This window comes from Cupressus sempervirens, chromosome 10 (genome assembly GCF_028749045.1).
Source record: "Cupressus sempervirens isolate cs-2001-9-10 chromosome 10, ASM2874904v1, whole genome shotgun sequence".
In the NCBI taxonomy this organism is placed as follows: domain Eukaryota; kingdom Viridiplantae; phylum Streptophyta; class Pinopsida; order Cupressales; family Cupressaceae; genus Cupressus; species Cupressus sempervirens.
Window position 1 is genome coordinate 170,873,527 of NC_143127.1, and position 24,411 is coordinate 170,897,937.

Consider the following 24,411-nt stretch of genomic DNA (forward strand, 5'->3'; position numbering starts at 1 on the left):
CTATTAATCTCTCCGTAAATTCGGCATAGGTCTTTATTTGATCATGCCCTAATGTGATGGTGTCGTGGTGCCACCATTTGTGCACAACTCCCTCCAAGTGCAACGCGGCAAATTTGATAGCTTCCTCTTCTAGCATAGGGTTCAGCTGGAAATAGGTATCGGCTTTCATCACCCATGCCTGTGCTAAAATGGAGCCTAATCCGTCAAATGGAGACAAATTCACCTTACTCAATTTTCTCCTGAGATCACCGTTAAAGTATCCTTCTCTGTTTCTGCCTCCTAAGTATCTCATTCTTAGATCTACATTATCCTTGTAAGAAATGTCCTCTTCAAGGTTTGCATTCCTCCAGTCCTCTCTTATCTCTTCAAAAGTTGGCAGTCTCTCTCCGTGATGTGCTTTCGTTTGAGGTGGGAAGGTTGGCATGGAAGGTCGAGAGCGTGTTGGCTGAGGGTGTACTTTACCTGATACTAAGTCCACACTGCGACCATTTTGTTCTCTCGATATTTTATTCTCTGCCAACTTCTTGAGAGTTTCTTCCATGAGTCGCTGCGTATCAGTGATCTGTAACTGATTCCGGGCAAGTTCCCTCAGAAGTGCCACCAATTTAGTGCTCACCGATTCCTGTTCGTCAGCCATTCGATCCATGGAATGTGTTTTTCTCCTCTTCTAGCTATAAAATCTCATTCACCGTCCACAGACTGGCAAGATCGAAGAGCTCTAATACCACTATAATGTTTCGACTAGCACAAGAGTGACTTACAGTTTGCTTATTACCAAGATGGGTCCAAATATACTCACGCCAAAGAACCATACGAATGAGGGAATGGAATTTGGAGGCATCATATGGTGGCAATAATGGGATGCAGAGGCTGTACGATGGCCAAAATGGAGATTGCTCTATGTTTAGAAGGTCGTACGCGTTATGGGAGGTAGTACAATGAAGGATGTCGTATGAAGTCTGAAACAAGCTGTACGTGATGAGCCATACAAATGTAGTTCTTCATACAGTGGAGGAGGAATGTCCAAGCTATACGGTGATGTTGATTTCCGTACAGAGGTGCTAGAAGGCCATACGGTAGTAAGTCGTACAATGGAGATCAAAGACCATACAATGATGTGGATGGGAGAAGATGGGAGCTATATGGTGAGGGCAAATAACTGGATTCTGTACGGGTAGGTTATGTAACAGTGTGAATTGCAGGTGGAGGATTGGAACAGAGCCATACACCATGAACCATTAACCAATATTATTAATTAATGGCAAATGACAATGTAAACACCAAGCAATGTCGTGCCAAAATGAAAGAGCAGTCACAGGTTGATAAGTACTTGTAAATAATGAGAGCACTCCAATTTTGTCAAATATAGACCGAGTTGAGCACTGATGGAATAGGGTGAGGGTTGAATCCCACCGAAACCATATGAACCAAATAGGGAAGATCTTTCACTTCCGAAATGGCGAACAATGTCGAAATCCAACAGGAATCCACAGTACAGAGAGATATAATCCAAAAGCATGCCTACAGACTACCTACGAGCTGTGCTTAAATACCTATCAGGAAAAACTTTTTGATGGTGTACAAAGTAAGCCGATGGCGACAAACTACGAAAACAAAATAAAAATGGGTCCAAGATAAAATAAATCAATCGGCCCGTTACAAAGATTAAATTTTTTTTTTTTTTATAACGGGAACATTACATTCCTAAATCATCTTTTCGATCTCATCTTTGAATTTCTTGGGATGGCGATATGTGTGGTTATGATCGGCTTGGCTCCTGCTTACAACTCGATAGTATGTTCAAACCCTCGATGAGGCGGTACGCCAAGAGGAATGTCAATGAAAAATTTATCATGTTTACTCAAAATATCTTGGAGTTCGTCATCCTGTGGAGGTGTCCGATGCCCTTTTATAGGTTCCGTCAAGATAAGACAATGTGCAGCCCACGCAACATCATCACACCGAAAAATTGCCTCCATCCAATGCGCAGAAACTTCCTTCGGACCCTCATTTGTCATTCCGCGGAGAACAACCTTCTTTCCATCAACAACAAAAGTGAAATCCATCCATTTGAAGCTCTGAGTGTATTCATCAAGTGTTTCCATCCACTGTATGCCCAAAATAACCTCCATGTCATCAAGATCCACTATGAAGAAATCCTCAGTCACCGTGTGATTCGCCACTGTGATACTTAACTAAGGAACAAGGTGTGTGCAGGGCAGAAGAGTCCCTCCGGCAACCTTAACTTGAAATCCTGCGTGTGTCTCCGTAGGTGGACCTTTTCGCTTCACCAAAGAGGAGTAATGAAATTTAGAGTGGCTCTGCTATCCAGCATCACCGTAACTCTCTGTCCTTCCTGTACACGAAAAATTGTGCACCTCGAGCTACCAGCTAAGGTAATAGTTCCTCTACGCCGTACCAAAGCTGCAATTCTTTCCGTATAGTTTAAACTGACCATGTTGGTGTCGTCATGAGGTTGGTTATCTTTAGCAGGTATTTCTTCCTGTTCATCCTCGTCATCAAACATGACCTCAATATAATGGGTCTTCCCTATTCTGAGGCATCTGTGGCCAAGCTCCCAAGGTCCCTTGCAATTGAAACACAGTTTCTTTCTTAGGAGCTCTTGTCTAGTAGCTTCGTCCAACGACGGCTTCTTGGGCGAAGGTTTATTATCTCTGTCTCTCGGAAACACCGATGGTTTGGAATGAGAGTAACTTCGCGAGGATGATGTTGATGATGATGCCATACTCCGTGCCTTCTTGATGGCCTCCGATAGGGTGGTAGGATTGAACCGTTTTACCCAACCTTTCAGTGGTTCTGTCAATCCGTCCAAGAAGAGCACTACCCATCATCTTTCAAAAATGTCCATGACTAAAACAAAGAGTTTCTGAAATTCTGCAATGTACTGGTTGACTAATCCAATTTGCCTCAGTTGTGCCAAATCTTTGAAGTTGAGTTTCAGATCTTTACCATCAAATTGATCTATCAACCTCTCAATAAATTTTGTGTAAGTATTTATTTGATCATGCCCTAGTGTGATGGTTTCCTGATGCCACCATTCATGCGCAACTCCCTCCAAGTGTAGTGCCGCAAATTTGATTGCCTCTTCTTCTGGCATAGGACTCAATTGGAAGTAAGTGTTGGCCTTCATTACCCATGCTTGCGCAAATATGGCTTTGGATCTGCCAAATGGAGACAGATTTACTTTACTCAACTTTCTTCTGAGATCATTGTTAAAATATCCTCGGTTTCTGCCTCCCGAATATCTCATTCTCAAATCCACGTAATCTTTGTAGGATATATCTTCCTCAAAATTTGCATTCTTCTAGTCATCTCTTAGTTGTTCTTGCATTTCTTCAAAGGTTGGTTGTTTCCCTCCGTGTGGTGCCTCCATCTGTGGAGGAAAAGACAGCATGAAAGGTCGAGAGCGTGTTGGATGAGGGTTTGATTTACCTGACACCGAGTCCATGCTGTGACCATTTTGTTCTCTTGATATTTTGTTGTCTGCCAATTTCTTGAGAGTCTCTTCCATGAATCATTGAGTATCGGTGATCTGGGCCTAATTCTTTGCAAGTTCTCTTAGTAGTGCCACAAGTTCGAAAGTTGTTGGTTCCGGTTCGGCAGTCATTCTATCAATGGAATGTGTCCTCTTCTGGCTATAAACTCTCATTCACTATCTACAGGCTGGCAGGATCAAAGCTCTGATACCATGGTAATGTTCCCAAGTACGGAGGGGTTAGATGATTGACAAAGATGAGCTCAAAAACTCGTACGATGTGGAAAGGACAACCGTGAAGTTCAGATGAAGGTATTTGTACAGTGGAGAAAGGAGGGGAAAATCAGTTTATGGCACCCAAGATGTTTGCACAGTGCGAGGACAATGTCCAAAATGGTCGTGTCACCAAAAGGGTCGTATGGTGTCACTAGAAGGGTTGTACAATGTTAGAAAGGTCGTACGATGGGTGTATATGTTGCCTTCCATACGGTGGGAGATGGAGACCGTACGGCAAGATATCTCTTTAGATTGTACGAGGGGTAGCAGGTCGTACGACACGAGAAATGCAATACAGTGATGACTATATGATGGTTGTACCTAATACTGGTCATATGACATCAAAGGGAGGCAATGTGTGAAATGTAGACCAAGTACAGATGGAGGGGAAAGTCTTGAGATGCCACTATAAACTTAAAGATCACAATTTCTCAGGTCAAACCAAACCATAATGGAGATTAGAACACAAATAACCTTCAAATAGTATTTTCCAAAGGATGGTGCTCCGATTTGCCAGATCCGAGTGAAGTATTACATGCAACAACGGAATAGGGTGAGGGTTGAATCCCACCCAAACTGCACGAGCCAAATAGGGAAGATCTTTCACTTCCAAAATGGCGAACAATCCAAAACTCCAATAGGAATTCACTGTATAAAGAAATAATCCCAAAAAGCATACCTAAAGACTACCTACAAGTTGTGCTTAAATACCCATCGGGAAACTTTCCAAGGGTGTACAAAGATAGCCGATGGCAACACAGACTACGGAAACAAAATAAAAATGGGTCTGAGATATATTAAATCAATCAGCCCATTAACAATAGTTTGATAAATGATTTATTTTATAATGGGAATATTACATTGTGGAGGTTTTGGTCACTTACAATCTAAATCAAAATTGTTTTACTTGATCAGCTAAGTTGCAGATCATTCCTTCTCATATCAAGGTGCACATGAAATTATATGGAGCACACATAGCCATACAAGCAAAGAAGGTATGAGAGGAATCCAATCAGACTTTTTGAATGACAATGTAATGCGCTTTCCTCATATTAACACAATATGATAACACTTTCATCAGACTTGAAAATAGGTGTAATTAGTTCTGATTTATGACTAATGTGGTATCGTTTCTTTGAGGTTGTGTTGTCAAGTTTAATACAATTGTTCTTATCACTTTCTAAGGAATTTTATTGGCAATCAAAAAACTCCAAAAAATATAATCTGTGATCACAATATCAAAATACAATGAGTAGCTTGCTAACGATAATCGACACAACCACAGTCACTACCTCTCGCCAAATGACTGGGAAATGAATGAATTGTCAACCTCCAATCCACACCACTTGACTGATCAACTTGATCCCAAACTCTTACGATGCAATCTGAAGATCACTAGCTCTAACTGCTTGCATATTACATCCAATAGCTATGTGAGAACACACTAGTGGAACACTAAAGGCCATAACACCAACAAACCACAAGGGAAGGAGCAAGACATCATAGGAAAGGTCAACAAAGAATTCTAACCTAACAAGACTTCACAAGAAACTTAATACTTCTCTCTACAAACTAGGCTCTCATCGGTCCAAGAAGTGATTATCCACTTCCAATGGCCATTGGCCCGTAAACAAATGCAATCAACACCACTAAAACTTAATCACAACACACAAAAAACTTCAAAGTGTCCCTTGATTCTACAAATCACAATAGAAATTTCAATGCACTCAAAGCACTCCTCTAGGGCCTGAAAACCCTTTCCAATGCTAACCCCAAACTAAGGCACCCAAAGTACACATATTGTTACAAGATTCAAGAATTGGCAGATTGACATATTTCTAAATGATTGATTGATTAATAGAGGAACAAATGTGTTTCTTATAAAGAATTACAAGGACGCTGTTTGTGTAGACTAAAGATGAAATTAGAAACAAAACTGAAGACAGGATAGGAAACATTCCTATATGGACTGAAGGCAAAAAAGACATGATAGGAAACATTCCTATCTAGAATGAAAGACGGACTATAGACAAGTAGTTGACCATTATAGAAAGTATTTAACTAAGGAGATAATATCTTAATACCCTCCCTTAATGGTCAACGTACGGATGTCAGAGCATTCTGGGATAACTGAGACCCTCCCTAGATCTACAAAATGCTGAAACCAAGAAGCTTTGCCAGAAGAGTGCTATGACTCAAAATAGATTGCAATTACAAAACTTCATTTTTTGTGGAAAAAATGGTAAAAACCAGAATCTCACGCAACCTTGCGTATTACAGACACATGAAATGATTTTTAAGAAGAAAATCAACAAACCCAAAAAAACAGAAATAGATTCAAAAGGCAAAAAATGCAACTTTGCCTTGATCAAGAAGCACGACAACTTGTGTTGTTCTACTTGGTCAGAGGTCGGACAAGTCTTTATGCCTAGAACAAGCTCATCCAAATGACGATACTCGAAGATGGTTAACATGTGCTGCTTCCAGTGGTTATAATTGCAGCGATTGAATCATAGACTGCCCTCCAACATCAGATTAGTCAACGATGCCATTTCGAAGAATTCAGGTACAAACTTCAAGACTGAAATTCAACAGGCACTGATTTCAGGGAAAATTCCTAGCTGACCAAGAAAAAATCGATAGCTACCCAAAGGAACTGATACAAAACCCAAAAAGAATCTTAAGTCGGATTTCAAATCCGTAGGCTCAAAAATTGAGGCATGAAAATAGAGGCACCCAAAAAAAAGGACAACCCAATTGAGCTCTCGAAAAACCCACCAAGAATCTGCAAACAAAAAAATTTCCCACCCCAAAAATTAGGGTTTCGAGAAAATCCCTAGCCAGCTTCTTGGAAGGTCAAAGTCTGTAGGAAAAATGGTGAATTGTTGATAAAAATGGTTTGTTTTGTTCTAGAAAGAGTCCCTCAACTAGAGACAACTATGTAAGAGGGAGTGTGAGCCAAAAAAAACTCTATTTCGTTGTTCAGGCGCACAAAAGTGCCAAATCCCGTCTGTAAAAAAGGCAATAAAAAATGCCAAAAAAACTCACGACTTCAAGCTCTGTAGACTACGCGTGATCTTGCTAGGATGTAGATTGCGTGTGAGATGCCTAACACCGAAAAATGGGTGCCAAAAAACTAGCAAAAGAATGCCAAACATTGTTAAAACATCATTTTTTCCCAGGCTGCAAATTTCCACTTTAGCTGCAATTTTTCAAAGAAAAAACCAGACGCCAACACAAACCTACGATTTTCAAAATCGGATGCCAAACAGAAACCCTAGCAGAGTTGTTTGTGAAAGACCAAAAATAATTTTGAAAAATCTATGCACTGATAATTTCAAAAGAAATCATAAATTTTCAAAATAATAACGTATTAGGCTCTGATACCATGTTACAAGATTCAAAAATTGGCAGATTAACAAATTTCCAAATGATTGATAGATTAACAGAGGAACAAATGTGTTCCTTATAAAAAATTACAGGGACGTTGTTTCTAAAAGACAAGATAGGAAAGATTCCTATCTGGACTACATAGACTAAAGGCGAAATTAGAAACAAAACTAAAGACAAGATAGGAAACATTCCTATCTGGACTGAAGACAAAAGAGATAGGATAAGAAACATTCCTATCTAGACTAAAAAACAAACTACAAACAAGTAGTTGACCATTATAGAAAGTATTTAACTAAGGAGATAATATCTTAATACATATGTGGCAAACCATAACATAGGCATGGCTAAAGGACACTTGCAATGCACTCTAATCCTCTAGACCCTTTGGCCTCCTCCCAATGCTCTAGAGTCCATTATGGATCATAGTGTATCTAGCAACCTAGTTTCACAATATTCATTGTTTTGCATTAGTGTCCTAACCACTAAGAAGACTAAAGTTAAGAATGGGTCCAACAGACATCCCAAATGCATTCGAGTAGGAAAAAGGCCCTTCAAAAGCACTAGGAACAAAATAATGTCAAAATGGAATAGAGGACAAAATGAGCAAACTACACCTCAAACATCCAGCATCATTGATGCATGCAAGGAGAAGATGCAAAAGAACAAAAGCACCTCAACAAAAACCTAAACTCTTGTTCCAAGATAAACAACAAAAACAACCAATAGAAATCAAACTCGCCCATGCTTGCAAGACTTTAGAAGATGCTTAAAATTATACTAAACAGACCAAAAATCAACTCAAAACCACTCAAATCACCACAAGGAGTTATGACAGCCATTAGAGGTATCTAGAACACCCTAAAAGGAAAATCAACACTAATATGTCCATTTTAGTGGCTAGAACACCATTTGAGACATATCTAGACACTAATATGTCAATTTTAAGCCTAAAGTAAGATTCCTACATTACTTAATCATACACTACGTAATCATTATGCCATATTGAATTGAAAGAAAATAATGGATGATCAATTGAGCTCGATACCAACAGTGACAAATGCAAACTACGTTAATCCATTTCATTATCAATCAATTACATCACCCTTTATGAGGAGTGTTGAATATACATATATATCATTACATGTCTTAGATTTGAATATCCATATGTTACATGCACAATCCAATATTTCCAGAAACAAGGCCTTAACATACCAAGATACGCACATCTCTGAACTGTAAATGCAAGAAGCATCACCATCCCACTCTAAGAATAGGCTTACTCTTGGAAGCCTTCAAAATCCAAGCATAGGCCATTTCTACTCTAGACCCTACAAACATGACAAACACAGAAGAACAACCTTATGACACTCCTCAAATCCAAACCACCACATAACTATTCTCACATTAGACAATTGAACCAATGGCAATAGTTGACCGCACGGTTCACAACAGCTTCAACAACCCTCAAGCTACTGCTCTAGGACTACCGCAAGAGCTACAAATTGCATCCAGCCACCAAGAACAACATAAAAGCATGTACATTACCTATGCACAAGGAAACAAAATTTAACTCTCTACATCTTTCTTAGACCAAGACACTTAACCTTTAAGAACATAAGCCAAAATTCAAGGGGAGAACATTGTCCCACAAGACTAGAAAGAACAATCCTACTAATCCAAAGCATGCCTCACTTCTAGACACAATCTAACTTCCTCAACTATAGAATAAATGATTCCATTGGAGAAAGTAGGGTCAATATGGGGTTTTTTGGAAACTACAATCTCAAGAGATACCTCTCAACATAGTGTCATCCACACCATGGAGGCTTAGAAACCCCGAAAAGCTTCACTGGAAACACCAAGGAGGTTTAGAAACCATAAAAACAACACAAGACAACACAACCAACAATTTGGCACAAAACATAAGAGAAAATCATGATTTCTCTGTCACTAATGAGCACATATCCAACAATGAATACACTTAAAAACACACAAAGCAAAAATAATTCTTGATTCAACAAGACATCACACAATGAAACACTATGCAAATACATACTATTTGCAATGTGTCTAATGAAACTCTAAATAGATCTCAAAAAACTTCTAACATTTCAGCAAGGAGGACGTTTAATCCACCTATTAATCTAATTAATCAGCATTCACATATAGCACATTTTCTTTAGTCTACTCCCTTGCACATACTAACATGGGTTCATAATGAGTGTGATAGAGAACAACACTTGACACAAAATGGGACCAGCAATTTCAAACATTTGGAATAGTCACCAAAAGGTTTAAAATGAAGAACCCAAGAGGGGGAATTATCAATTTCAAGTTTCAACACTAACTAATAAAAATGCACGCAATTTAAACAATAAGTCAAGTGCGACAAAGGGTCACAAAATAGATAGATTGAGAAGTTTGGTGACTAGACCAGGCATGTTAAATTTCAAAAATATGATGCTATCCATTACAATTTACAACACAACCCATTTCATCAATAACAAAAAAAATCATCAAACAAGAAACACTTTCAAATTACAAAGCGACTAAGGGCAGCGACATTTGAGGGAGCAACCAATACATAGCACTTTAGAATATACTATCCCAAGGGCTTAAGAGAACATACACAAAAATGCCATGCAAATGGATTCTATACGACACCAACACTAGCAATATTAAGTATGAAAATATGCAACTTTGCATTCTACTTAGCTTGTACATGTTTATGAATTTAATGCAATGCAACCAACTCATTCCTCAAACAAACATATGCGGAGGAATTCTACCCCATTCACAAGAATTACACTTAATGCATGTGCCATGCTCACTTACAGCACCACATTGAGGAGAGCTACAATCATTAGGAAATGATATGAAGGATCACCTTTATCACATTTTTGCACAACAACGCCCAAACAATGTATATTTACCGTTCCAAAATAGTATGCAGTTTACACATTGACTTGTGCAAGGGATGATAGCATCCAACCATAAACATATTGCCTACACACAAGACTTTCCTAACATATGTCATCAATCACTATCACAAGTAATGATATAAAAAAGACGTAGGCGACACTACAATGTCACTACAATGGAGAACTCTCTTTAAAGCCTGTTTACACACATTATACAAGATAAGATTAATGTTAAACCACAAAGCGAGTGTACACATGATACAGATGCACTAAATACATTTTTTCACAATGTTCCAAGCAATAAGCTACATTGGTTTGCATATGAAATACAGTGACCAATACAAGTTTGGCGAAACAAGGAAATTTCAAATAGTCAAGAATGCAATCTCATAAAGCAATACACAATGCACTAAGTGCAAGAATCAACCATTCCAACATATCACAAACATAAGTCATTTAATCTCTTTCACATCTCAATGCAACACTCGCACAATACAATATGGAATGCTCAATCAATTTCCAATGAATTCATAATCAAGCCATGTAAGACAAACCATCGATCACAACATCCAAGAGGCACAAAATACCAAAAGGGGCAGCTCAAGGACAATTAAACATCTATGCTAAGAAATATGTGAACATTGAGGAGACCATCACACTAAAAGGCATTGTTTGGCACACAGAAGGGTCTAAATTACACTTAACAACATACACTAATCAAACTTATCACGCTAGACCAAACAAGGAAACAACCACCTTCGCCAAAATCATCCACACACTCCATTCTACATGAAATCACTACAAGAGCTCATGCAAGGAGCAACTTGGCAACAATCAACCACAAGAAATCTCAAGAGACTCCCGTGCAAGGATACCTATCCTTTCCTGCTAGGTGTATAATTTTCTAGGAGGTAGTTCTCAATAATAAATTACTAGGGTTGGTTCATAGTAAACTCACTAAAATGACATATAAGGCAACTGAGCATCACATTAGAGAACTGAAACACAACACAAGCACTTATGCAACAATGCAAAAATTGTGCAAATTCAAGGCCGACAACATTAACAGAGATACTAGTGTTGTGACATTGGCTCTTGTTCAATTGTAATGTCCCTCCAAGGAACTTTGAAATGAAACAAGCCGATAAAACTTGGAACCATTTGTTCAAATTGCTTTTACTTAAACTTAGCAACAATAATGCCATGGATGTGACAAAACATGTTGCAATTTGATAACATGGACTAATGGGTCGCACTGGAAACCACAACACTCGAGAATACCTGAACAAGACCTCAACATCGTACAAACAATGTACAAACAACAAAAGCTTGCAATAGAACCACTTAACATGAAGAATGAGAGAACTGGGAGAGAGAAGAGATGACTCCTTGGTCATGATCATCACAACAACAACCACATTCTACCCATGACAAATCCTCAAACCACACGGCATGATGACAAGATAAGGGGATCATCAACCTATAATCCCCTACACCCTAGGCACATCAACTTGAGCTCAAACTCTTGCCAATGCATCCAAAGATCATTAGCTCTAACGAATCATATGAAACCCTACGGCTATGCGACAACACACAAATGGAAGAATGAATCCCATAAATGCTAGCCAACTAAAACTGAAGGCTCAAGACAATTTAGACAAGGGCAACAAATATTTTTTACCCTAAACAGACTTCCCAAAAAGCTAGAAGACCTCTTTGGAATCTAGGCTTTCTCCACTATGATAGGGTGACAATTGCCTTCTTATGAACACTAGCACACAACCCAATGTAATTGGCATCACAAAAAATCACTCATAACACACTTGGACTATCCCAACTATTATCTTGACTCTACAAGCCATACTGGCAATTTTGATGCACTCAAATTGCCCCTTTGGAACCCCAAAAACCCTACCAAACACTTACCTTTGACTAGGGCACCTATTGGACCTGGGCACAATTGCATCCTCTAGGTGCATCGGCTTCCTCTGAGCACACTAGTATCTTCTTTGGACAATACCCTACTAACAACCCTATCACATGTCATCATTCTCAACCACACATTTACGCCATGATGAATGAGCGAATCCAAGTTAAGGATCAATCACAAAGATGCCACAAATGCATTCAAGTAGGCAAAAGGTCGCACTAAAGCCAAAGGAACACAAAGAGGAAAACAAGGACTAGGGATAAAGGAAGCAAACTACTCGCATACACTAGGAACCATTGATACTCGTAAGGAGAGAATGGGGAGGGAGACGAACACTTCCACAACATCCTAAACTTCTGCCCTAGCTAAAACACAGAAAACACCAAGAGAAGCTTCACTTGTACAAACTTACAAGAACAGCCAAAGAGCAACTAAATGTGTCTAATAATGTCATTTATAGTTCCAGTTGTCAATGCGCAAACCAGGAAATCAAAAACAATTATTCAGACAGACCAGTCGGATATTTCTTACTTCCAAATACTATTCAGACTGAACAAAAAATAAGTGGTACAGCCAAATATTCCATTCTAGCTTTAGTCTAACTGTTCCTTTTAAAAGCTAAAGCCAAAGCTTGCATTGAATTTGGTATAAAAGTAATCACATAAAGCTTAAACCTGACATGGAAACTTTTATTAATCATAGTTTTGGCATAAAGATAAAACATTTTCATTATTTGAATTTTTGAAAGATGATTTTAGCTTCCCAAAACGTTGTGGCATCAACTCAAGGAGATTATCTATATCAGTTCCATATGACTAGAAAAGCCAAGTAATTTATGGCCAAGGTTTATCTCTAACCTAAGATTTTAATGGTGCAAATACTTTTAGTATAATTGTCAATGAACTAAGAAACAGTTTCTGTTCTTCAATAAAGCAGACTGGTAAATAAAATGACAGGGATTAAGCCACCACACTAATATACCTAAGACAGTCAATTTGTATGAAACTGAGATATTGGTTGATCTATAGCAACTGGTGGGGAAAAACAGAAATGGATCCTTGGTAAAAGTTATGGTGCTCTTGTGATCAAAAGCTCCTACATTTTTTATTCAAAATCAGATAACGATGTCTGTTGCCTGTCCAATTAGGAGCTTTTGATCACAAGAGCACCTTCTTGAAAATCTTGTGATCAAAAGCTCATATGTCAGGTTTAACCTTCATGTGATTATTTTTATACTAAATTCAATGCAAGCTTTAGCTTTAACCTTTACAAGGAACAGTCAGACTATAGCTAGAACGGAATATTCAGCTGTACCACTTATTTTTTGTTCAGTCTCAATAGTATTTGGAAGTAAGAAATATCCCTGACTGGTCTGTCTGAATAATTGTTTTTGATTTCATGGTTTGTGCATTGACTGCTCTGCATATGGCGCACTTACAATATTCAACATCTTTTCAGGATTTTAACCTAAAATGTGTGAGCTTAATATGGTTTTTCAAGCCCCAGACTTTCCCCATGTGCTTAGGGAACTTCTTCCTAGTGCCACGTCCAAGAGCAGTTTCCTTTCTGCCAAGACGTCTGGAGAAGAAGAAATTCTAGATAGACATATCTATTAGGTCAGAGAGCAGCTATAAAGAATGAATGAGTCCTGTATATTTAATGTATTGCTTAGCATCTTTCCTTAAAAGAACCATCAAGCCATTTCCAGAGCAGAAAAATTTATTACAACACGGTCTGAAAACTATCTTGAATGATTATCCTTGTTCAATTTCGATTTCATTCTCTATAGAAATATGTGACTGTTAGGTATACACATATTGATGAGTAGAAGATATTATCCATCTAAGCAAAATTGAACTTTTGCCTACAGCTTCGACAAACTATGCTATGTTTGATCATCAGTGAGAGAAAGGATTTTCAAAACAAGAAAAGAATATAAGCTAACACAAGTGACTTAGATTCATGATAATCCTATGCTGAACCTTGGAAAACTTATTCCTTAAACAACTGTTACAAAATTATAGTTCTAATAAATTCAGAAATGTCTATTTCAAGTACTTTGGCTGTGGGACATATTTGAGATGCATGCTGAAAGAAAGGTCAATATGGTAATAAGATACCTTCATGACGTTGGAATACAAGTTTTCAGTTTCTTCACTATTTACTAAGCAAACAAGGTCTATATAGGTTGTCAATGAGATAATGTGATAATAAACAACAGATTTCAAATGAATGAAATAATGATAAGGAAATAGTAGTCAGTTGTAAGACCTACAATAATTAGAGTAATCAGACAAAACCCTAACCTAGCCATGAGGATTGTATAGCTAATTATGGAGCATGTATAACCAATAAATGCATCATTAGTCAGAGTACCAAACTAGGAATAAATTAGATGGAAGTTTTTTGTGAGCAAGAGTAAATGCAAGAACATGGGCGAATAAATAAAAACCCTCAATTACTATAATTGTGTTCTAAACATGAGGATATTGTAAAGTAGTTATTAGAGCAGACAATCTTTTTTCCTGTGTATGAAATTCAATCTGACAAAGTGAAAACTAATTCTAAAACTCTAAAGTTCTAAAAACTACAGTAGAGTCAACTAGTCCTTATCAAGGAAGAACCTGATCTAATACAAAAACAAGATCATTCTAGCTAATCCTGATCTGTTTTAGCCTTGAAAAATTCATATTTAGCCATGATGGCAGCAGGGCCCTTTCAATAGTAGGCTATGGGTAGGCCCCGCCCAATTGCTAATCAACGCAGTGTAACAATAACAATAGGGGTGTTAAAACTAAGGGAGGTAAAGCACCCACGTGAGGGCAGGAACCTAGAACCCGTTTATGAGAACCCACCCTGTCATAAGCTCAACTTGCTTCTTTTGAAGGCAGGGAAACCAACATAAAGATGCAATAGAATGGGGCCCCCACGGCTCGGCCAGGTAATGTCCATTAACTACACCAGGGTTCCCTTGGGGTCGGTACCCCAAGCCGGGGGCAAGCTAAGAAGGGGACCGGGGCGGTCCTCAATGCCTATGCTATTTGCCCCACTACTTTACCAACACTCTGCTAGGGTACAACACCTGGTTGACTGACCCAGTGGGAAAAGCATCCAGAAATCGATAAAGCTAGTGGGAAAAGCATCCAGAAATCGATAAAGCTAGGATGAAGCTCATGCAGCCTTGCCCTACTATTCTAAGGAAAAATGATATGAGCAAATGTTTGATATGTCGTACTGCAAGCATACCCTGGTCATTCTATTCTCATACCAGATCCAACACGTCTGAAGAAATCGTACCTACCCCACCCCACCCCAATGGGGGATCACTCTGCATGCATCTTTCTTCCCTACTAAAATAATGCTCCAGGACAGCTAGGCAGAAGCGAGGGCCATAGAATAGTAGGGCAGCTTGCTGGTTCAGGTGGACTGCTGATTTATAGATTTATCAAGCGAACTGCATGACTGTAAATGTAAATCAAAGATAACTTGAGGACAAAATCTGAAGACCTATGTAAGGAATGCCAACAAATGGCACAAGATTTTGTGTGGTGCACAAGAGTATGAAAAACAGGGGCAAACAAAATGTTGTGAGGTTTTCACACCATCGCCCCAAAATTTTGGGGACCCCTTTTTTTTTATCACCTCGGCAATAGTTTTTTGAAGTTGTCCAAAAGTTTTTTTGAGTTTTGAAAATTTTGAGCCTTGGACACCTTCAGGCCAAATGTGAGAGAGACTTAGCTTATTTTCACCCGGTTTCACTTGATTTTCCAAAGCCACCAATTCTATCTTTAGGCCGAACAAATTTCAAAGTTAATTCCAACTTGGCAGGATAAAATTGTAAATTTTGTACTTAGATGTTTTCTTTTGAAAATTTGGATATAATTGTGTAACTTTGGAATAATTTTCAAAAATGAAATTTTTTGTTAAATCTAGTCTTTTGGAAAATCTTCAATTTTTGGTGAAGAGATTAATTTTATGATGATGAAATCAAATTGCAAAATCGATTTTAGACTTTAGAGAAATAATTTTATTTGTGCTAAAAATTAAAATTGCTTAGCAAAATCGATTTGGATCAAAATTGCAAAATTTGGCTTTAAATGGATTAAATTGCCTTGAAAACTTTTTCCCATTTAATGAAATTGGTAATTTAATATTGAAAAAATTGTTTTTGATTAGCCAAAATCCGATTTTAATGATGTATTAATTACTAAATCTTCGTTAAATGGAAGCATTTAACATCTCCAAGGCATTGTTTAATTTCTTTTTGCAAATTGAAACTAATTGGCAATTTAAAAAAGCAATTTTCATTTTGGCAAAATTAATATTTAGCTAAGTATTTAATTGTGGGCCATAATTTTGCATTAATTATTGTTTTTCTTGCTCCTAAGGTCCAAGTCGGCCAGCTTGGAGGGAGTAAGAGAGTTGGGTATAAGAGAAGGCCTCTCTCCCATTTCCTCCTCACTTCTAAGTTCTCCTTCTCAAGGTGCTAGCGATTTTGCAAAAGCAGATCTGCACTCTTCTTACTTGGCGAATTTTGTGGGAGCCAAAATTTATGGAAGATAAAATTCTGATTTTCAAGAGGGGCTGCGATTTTTTGCCCTAGGTTGGGTAATTTTATTTGGAGGTGAATTACATGATAAATTTCTGATTTGCAAGTGGATTTGAAGTTCTTGAGGTCTAGTCCTAATTCTGAAAAGTCATTGTACGATTATTGGTTAAGGTGAATTTTAATCATTTAGAGTTGAAAGGGGTCTTTAAGCTGACATCCTTTTTTCGTTCTAGTCTAAGGATTGCTTCCCTTGGTTCTACTTGCCTTCTAGTCCACCGCTCTACCATCCCATAATAGGGCGACGAGTATGGAGGATGTTACTGTAAGTAACAATCCCAAGCAAACAAATACTAAGAAAGACAAAGAGGATATGATGCCCAAAACACCCTTCTTCTCAAAAATGAAGTGAATAACTAACACCAATATCGGTGCAGTGGACATGATACGGATGAAGGACAAACTAAAGGAAAGACAATTCCCTATGGCAAAGAAGATACAGAAGACGACTGCATGGCACAACCCAAGTGTCGACACTTCCATTTCAACCATGATGAGCGACGTTGGGATGGCACTTGATTTTGAGCATATCAGAGAAGAGAATATCAATGAGACAAATTTTGGATCGAGGTTGGATGAGTTAGGAAAGGTTGCTATCAAGAAGAAGCATTTGGGCACCCTTTCCTCTCTCAATGCTTTTATTGGATTTGTGAAATAATATGAGAAGGATCATGAAAAGATACTACAAGTAGCAAGCAGTGTGGTGAAGTCAGCAAAACTTAGAGCGAAGCACACACCTTGTCCTCCTATGGAAGAAGTTAGTGAAAGGCTAGCTAAGTTCATTGCCTTAGCTAAGAAAATGAAAAAAAAGGGAATATTTATATTAGAAGATCATTTGATGTAAGCCCAAGTGGCAAATTTCTCTTTCTTCTAGAATAGGACAAGTGTCTATTTTTGATTGGCCACTATTTTGGTGTCTTCTCATTGGTTGCCACTTTTTGCACTTTTTTCATTGGTCCATTGACGAGGTGGCAGCTTTTCATTGGCCGATGGGGTGGCAACCCTAATCAGGGTTTTGAGGATCCAATCTAGATCGTTGATCTTGTTTTGATCTCCACATCCGTTGTATTTTTGGCCCTATATAAGGCCATTTTCTCTCATTTGTAAAGTGTTAGAGAAATTGTTGCTAAAATAATACCAAAATCGCTCTCTTCTTCATTGTTGTGACTTGCATGGTGATTAAGAACATTGGGTGTTATTGCATGTTTTCTACTTCCACATAGTTAGATTTCCTTTCAAGTTGTTAAATTTGGTTGCATTTGAAGTCGTTTAAGTGAGGTTAAAGTAGATGGATAGTTGTATGGTAGCATTGGTAGATGTTTGATAGGGATCAATACTAGACCACTAGCATCGTAGAGGCTGGTTGGGAAGCCTTGTGTGGTAAACTAGTTCATTTTCCTTAGAATCATTGCATCTATAGAGGTGGGGCCGCTGGTTAGCCTTCATTAAACTCGATCCCAATCCATTTGCTAACCTTCCATTCATAGGAGTAGGAGTAGAATAGTGAGCAGCTGGGTAGTCGAAGCTTAGAGAAGGAAGTTAGAGAAGTAAGTCAAGTATAGAAACACATCCATTCACCTTCCACCACCACCGCTTTCCCATCAACATCATCATTGGCAGACATCCTCCATCATCACCACCATCAACATTATCTGCCCCCCCATATTTCACAAACCAAACCATCATCACCTTCATCCTACCAAAGTCCAAGTCATCCTCGAATGAATAGCGTAAGGCCGCCTACATGATTACCAGTGAATCACATGAATAAAACTGAGCATCCACAAGAGTAAGGAACATTGGAGTTATTCTTATATCCAATTAGCAATAGCTTTTCAAGAGAGGAATTGTATGTTTGATACTCCGTATCAGATATTCAATTACTAATATGTTATGTAAGTGATACAAAAACTCGCATCAACACAAAATCACATCTTTTCCTCAAGATACATGCTCAATTCTATGCAGAGATACGACCAAGATGGCCAGACAGATCAGCAATTGCTAACATAAATAAAAATAGCAAAGTTTGATCAGTATATTCAAATGAAAACAATAAAATAGCAAGGAAAGGATGATATTCACAAAGTTTTGTGAGGTCGAATATTTTCTCCAAGAAAAATCTGTAGCTATAAGAAATGTTTTAGTGTATTTGGGAGCTTATAATGAGAGTTCAAGCTCCAAGTCTTTCAGCCTCCATCAAAAAACAAAATGAAAATTTTATAAAAAAGTGTGTGCTCTTATACTAAAATGTGTCAAGGAATTAAAAGTTAACAGACAATGTTAATATAGTGAGCCAAAATGTTAGTGAGAGCACTATTAAGTGAGAAATGAGATTCAAAGTCTGAAAGATAACTCCTAGGATTTTAAAATGATAAAGATGAAGGATACAAGAAGTTAGAGTAAAATAACCGTAAAAATCAATTGCTAAAATTGTCGAGAACAATGAAGCTGGGAATGTTGTAAGATGTTGGTAAACTTTCCTACAGTTAATAGAATGTTAAAATCTCCACATACAGGTCAAGAATGTCAAAAAACTAATCAATATGCTAGTAACTGTCACTAGTGAAAAATGATAAGAGAGAATCAAGAAATTGTAAGATAGAACAATATTTTTTCAAATTAAATGAAATGGACAGAGAAAAGGAAGTTGGTTAGCCCTCTGGATTTACTGTTAAGTGGTTACTTGCAAACTGGGTAAGTGGCAAGTAATGAAATGATCAAAACAGCAACAAAATCATGAGCTTTTCCAGGATGTAACAATAAATGTGAACAACTGTGTATTGCACTAATATCAAAACAATTCCAACTCAACAGAGGTTCAAACCATAGTTCGCAGACTCAAATTTGGAGAGTAAGACACAAGCCCAAAATTTTTAACTCAACAAAAACATAGCAAAATTCCTTAGCTAAGAAAGTGCTAAAAATTAAAATCTCTTAAAGAAACATATTCCTTTTTGTAAAATTCAATTACAAAATGTACTAAGTTAAAAATTGACATCCCGAACGAGAAAATGTATGATTTTATAGAAAAACCCTTGAAAAATGTATTTTAACCAGTCCTTTACCTATGTCAACATTTTTACCCCATTTTTTTTTGCATCTATAAAAATGCCAAAAACTTGTGAAAACTCGCCTAACCAAAAAATAGAGTACTTGGCAACTCAGCAAGTACTCACCGAGTTTGCAAACTATGGACTCCAAACAATAGGAAATGGCATAAATATGGCAATTGCAGCATTATGGAAAATTGTAAGGGTATACATGTTACGTCATTACATTTTGCTCCCACTTTAGCAGCCTTACAGGCTTACAAGGCTATGTAAATTTGTATGCTAAATATACAAAATAACGTCATAAACCCAAAAAGGATATTATACAAGAGAAATGGGATCTTTAAGCGAGGTCATGATGCCCACAGGTTGACAACTTGGAAACAAGTCTTTTAGAAAAGTAATAACCTGCATAAGAAATTGAGTTAGAACATACAAAACCTACACAAGATGACTATTAGAAAAATGTAGCTTGCAAAATAAATGTGTTAGCAAATCCTATAGCCAATGGATGAATTGGAAATAAGCATCAAAATTTTCAAGAAGATGGAGCTCTATTTTGCATTTGAAGTATCAAAAAACCTCAATACAATAGATTTCATAGAGCCAAGGTTGTGTAATGGTGAAATATAAGGACAAAGTCTACAAGAGCAAAGAGGGCACAAAAGAAAAGTATGGGAACAAAAATGGGACCGAATGATCTAGAAATTATTGCATGAGATAGGTCAACTAATAACACAATTACATAGGCCAAGAAATGTAGGAGGAAAGAAGGGAGTAGAGAACAAGAAGCAGCCTTACTTTCTTAAGTTGGACACTTGAAAATTTGAGTGGGGAGCTAGATCTATAACAAAAAACCGAACACAAATAATAGGGCATTCAAAGGAGCACAATCCTCAAAGAAAGAAGAGATCCTAATTGAGGATAGGGAAGAGGAGAAAGTTATGAACTCTAAAGAAGGAGAGTCTCTAAGGAGGTTTACAAAAATGGTTGTGAGATGCACAAGGAGGGAGAAGAAGACAAATGTTTTGTTCATGTAAGGCTTGGGTTTAAAGCCTAAGTGGAGTAGAAAGAAGACAAGCCATTGGTATTTGAAAAACTATTGTGAAGACAACTAAGAGTTTCATTGAGCATGAGCCAAAGTACACTAGGTGAAAAGATGAGGATTGTAGCTTAAAAGGGTCATTCCAATCATGATGATAGAATCAGAAATGAGAGGTAATTCAGCTCAAGAGTGGAAAACCTCTAAGGAAGAGCAGTGATAGAATCCTCAGTTGGAAGAAGTATGCATTGATAAGAGACAAAAGCTCTCGAGTGGAAACACCCTCTAAGGAAGAGTATTGATAGGACCCTCAATTGGACAAAATCATACATGAGAAGAAGAAAGCAATATTGTTTGTGCAAAAGAGATTCTCAAAGGAGAGGAGCAAGGAGCAAGAGACAAGCATAGGAATTGATTAACGCATGATACCTAATAAAGAGAAGTTTGAGAAGATGAACCCCACAATGTCCCATTGGGTCTTGGGGTCACAAAAGGAAATGATCATAGAAACGAGGAGAAGAAAAGAGTGGTAAAAGCATTGCAAAGATAAGTCTCATCGGAGGCACAATGATGGAAGGATAGTGCAAAGAAAATGAAAATGTGCAAGGATGTCTCACAAGAGGCGTCAAAAGAAGAGGAATGAAAGAAAAGAATGTACCTTAAAGGAGGATGGAAAAGGGTGGGTCAAAATCCTTTCAATATGAATAGAGGAATAAGAAGGCCAATCCAACTATTTGTACTCTTGGCAAGGTCAAGAAAATTGAAACCAAAACAGTCACATTAAAGTGCAAGCACCAAGCGCATTGAAAGACCATCACCGATTTACTCAATGGTTAAAAGGGTGGTTATGCCACTTATCCTAAACTTGTGAACCAAGAATTCATTTTTTTCTTGCTTAGGGAGCTTGATGCAAGAGCATCCCCAGTTAGTATAAGATCTTACAACTAGTCAAAAGTTTGGGAAACAATCTATAGGTTCTTGAAGCTAAGGCACCAATAAGAGATGCACGAGGGAAGCTTGACATAGAGAGGAAATGTGCACATGGAAATTGTAAGTCATGGCACAAATATAGAGAGGGGCCTCAAGCACAAAGAAGAAACAAGAAGAAAGAAGTACACAAGTCGGCAACATAGGAATGTGAAAAGCCATGAACAATGCGGAGATTGCTCAGTAGCAAAAAGGTGGAGATCACAAGCATGGGGGAGAAGTTGGCATGGAAAGAAAGGAGTGCAATCTTACACATAAGAGTGTCATTAGAAGGCATGCTTGAAAAAATCACAATACCTATGTGGTGATCCATGATGAAACAAAGGGGAAGAAAATTTTGAAGGCACAACCTATAAATGGCTTCAAGTTGGCAGCCAATTAAATGAGTTGAATTTATCAAAATCAAATTGCCTTTAGGTCACAATATTAAAAGAGGACAACAAACTACCATTTTAGATACTAGTTGGGGGTTAGTGATATAGTGATAAAGGTGTTTTGGGTTTTAACAAATAGGAAGCAATAGTTTTGAAAATCCAAGAACGTATTTAAATCATGACATTATAGAATAACGAGATTTTTAAGTCACTTTCTATAGACATTTTTGGACTAGGAAGAATTTGGACTTTCATTAGGTTAAGGTTCCTTTGTGTTCAACTCCAAAATTACCAACCTTTCAAGATCATTAAAACACATACTAAGGGAGGAAAATAGAATGAGTATCTACATGTGTACCTATGTGAACACCCAAGAGCTAAAGTTATATTTGCATTAAAGGGAATAACCTACATAATGTAACCATACTCATTCAAAACACAACATAAGCTAATGAATAATACCCACCAGAGTTACAAGCTTGTGAGGTTCAAAAACTTGATTCACTTGGGAGATCAAAAAAAAAAAATTGGAAATCTATAATTTTCAAATAACATTAACTGAATTGATCTATGAATCAAAAATACTAAAGTGAACCAAATAAATTTGGCCGATCCCAAAAATCCAAATTTGGATAGATTTTATACTCAAAATCCAAGCTCGATAACTAGGGTACCCTTCATTTGAAGTCATTACCATACATGAGCTTAGCAAATAAATGTTAATTCTAAGGCAATCCACCATACTTATGGCCTCCCTAAAATGACTGCTTCTTGTAAAACATATAAAAATGGTAAGAAAACATAACTGATCTACAAGAGATTAAAGATTTAAAACAGATTAGTTTCAAAGTAGCTGCAGAAAAAGACAAACAATTCTAGAGTCAGAAAAACTAGGAAGCATGTAAATGCCAAAACACTTAAGCAGTGCTGATTTTTTCGATTGGGATATCTTATTATAAATGGCTCTTGTGTTCAGAAAATGATTATTTGGAATGGAAGATATCAAGGAGACTTAGTATTCAACCCTCTCGAAGGTTAGATATTAGAAGAAACTCAAACTCTACAATAGACACCCTAATACAAATAGTTAGTGAGAGTGTAATTTGAAATAAATATGTTGCTTTTAAACACCTTTATTTGTTTCATCAAGAGCTTGATACTAGGAGAGTGGAATATAAACATATAGACCTATAGGATTACTAACATATATTCCTAGATTAACAGCCCTTCAACATGTTCCATTTTAGCCTAATATTACTACAATGGTACGAGTATTTAAAGAACAAGAGAATCATATATATATATATATATATATATATATATATATATATATATATATATATGCTTAAACTAAATTCTGGGAAAAAGACTAATCATGATCAGAATTACAAGTTTCTGGAAAACTTAAGCAATGCTAGTATTTGGGATTTATAGAGGATTACTCATTATCTATTTTTGTTGTCTTCCTTTTTTTAGATATTTTATATTTTTGGAGTTCTGACTATTGATAATTTTCAATGAGCAGACACCCTCCTCCTCAATATCTAGATGACTAAGCCTCTAAGGTATTCACCCATTCTTTGTGCGTTTTTGGTACTTGTCAAAATTACAAATAGGCATGCTCGAAATGGCATATAGAAGAAATGAAAACCACTGAAAGATGGTAGTTGTAAGCTTGAGTACCACAAGGAATAAAGTATTATAGAAGATAAAAATCCACCTAGAAATTAGGCACATTTTTTACATAAAGTTGGATTAAAATACATAAGTTTCAACATATTTCAATTTATAATAATAAGATGAAAGAATTGAGAAATCTACTTATTTTTTCCTAACTTTCTTTGCCACGCTTTATGCTTCACCTTTAAAATTTCCTCCCTTTAATTTTTTCCTTTAACATTACTTACAAATATTATCAAATAACCATTAACACCTAAGAAAAGTCTAAAACTAAATAGTATATTTTAAATATCTTAAAACTATACAAATGAATTTAAATAATTTTATAAAAAAATCTAAAAAAGAACTCTAAAAGATTAATAGATCTATAAAGAATATTAAAAATAAAAACCATTTTATTGACAATATATTCCGACAAGACTTTGAATCATTTGAAATCATCTAGTCTCTCCACTAAAAAAATTATTAAAAAAATAAAAAGTTATTCCCCTCAACAACAAAATACTACACAATAAATAAAATAGGAAAAGAATTGGAAGAATTGGAACAGTTGTATGCGTTCATACCACGTAAAATTTAAAAAGGAATGATAAAATATTGCAATAGAAATAAATCGATAAGAAAAAAAGAAATTATTTTGTGTGGATTGATAA

General features: G+C 36.9%; 1 long non-coding RNA gene across 1 annotated transcript in view; it reads right to left on the reverse strand.

Moving 5' to 3' along the window:
• Positions 1 to 15,480, reverse strand: part of LOC149533165 (uncharacterized) — a 70,043-nt gene extending 54,563 nt beyond the window's left edge. Inside the window, exon 1 of the long non-coding RNA XR_016356818.1 lies at positions 15,314 to 15,480. This is a non-coding gene — a long non-coding RNA (uncharacterized LOC149533165). The remainder of the gene's footprint in view (positions 1 to 15,313) is intronic.
• Positions 15,481 to 24,411: the final 8,931 nt, after the last annotated feature.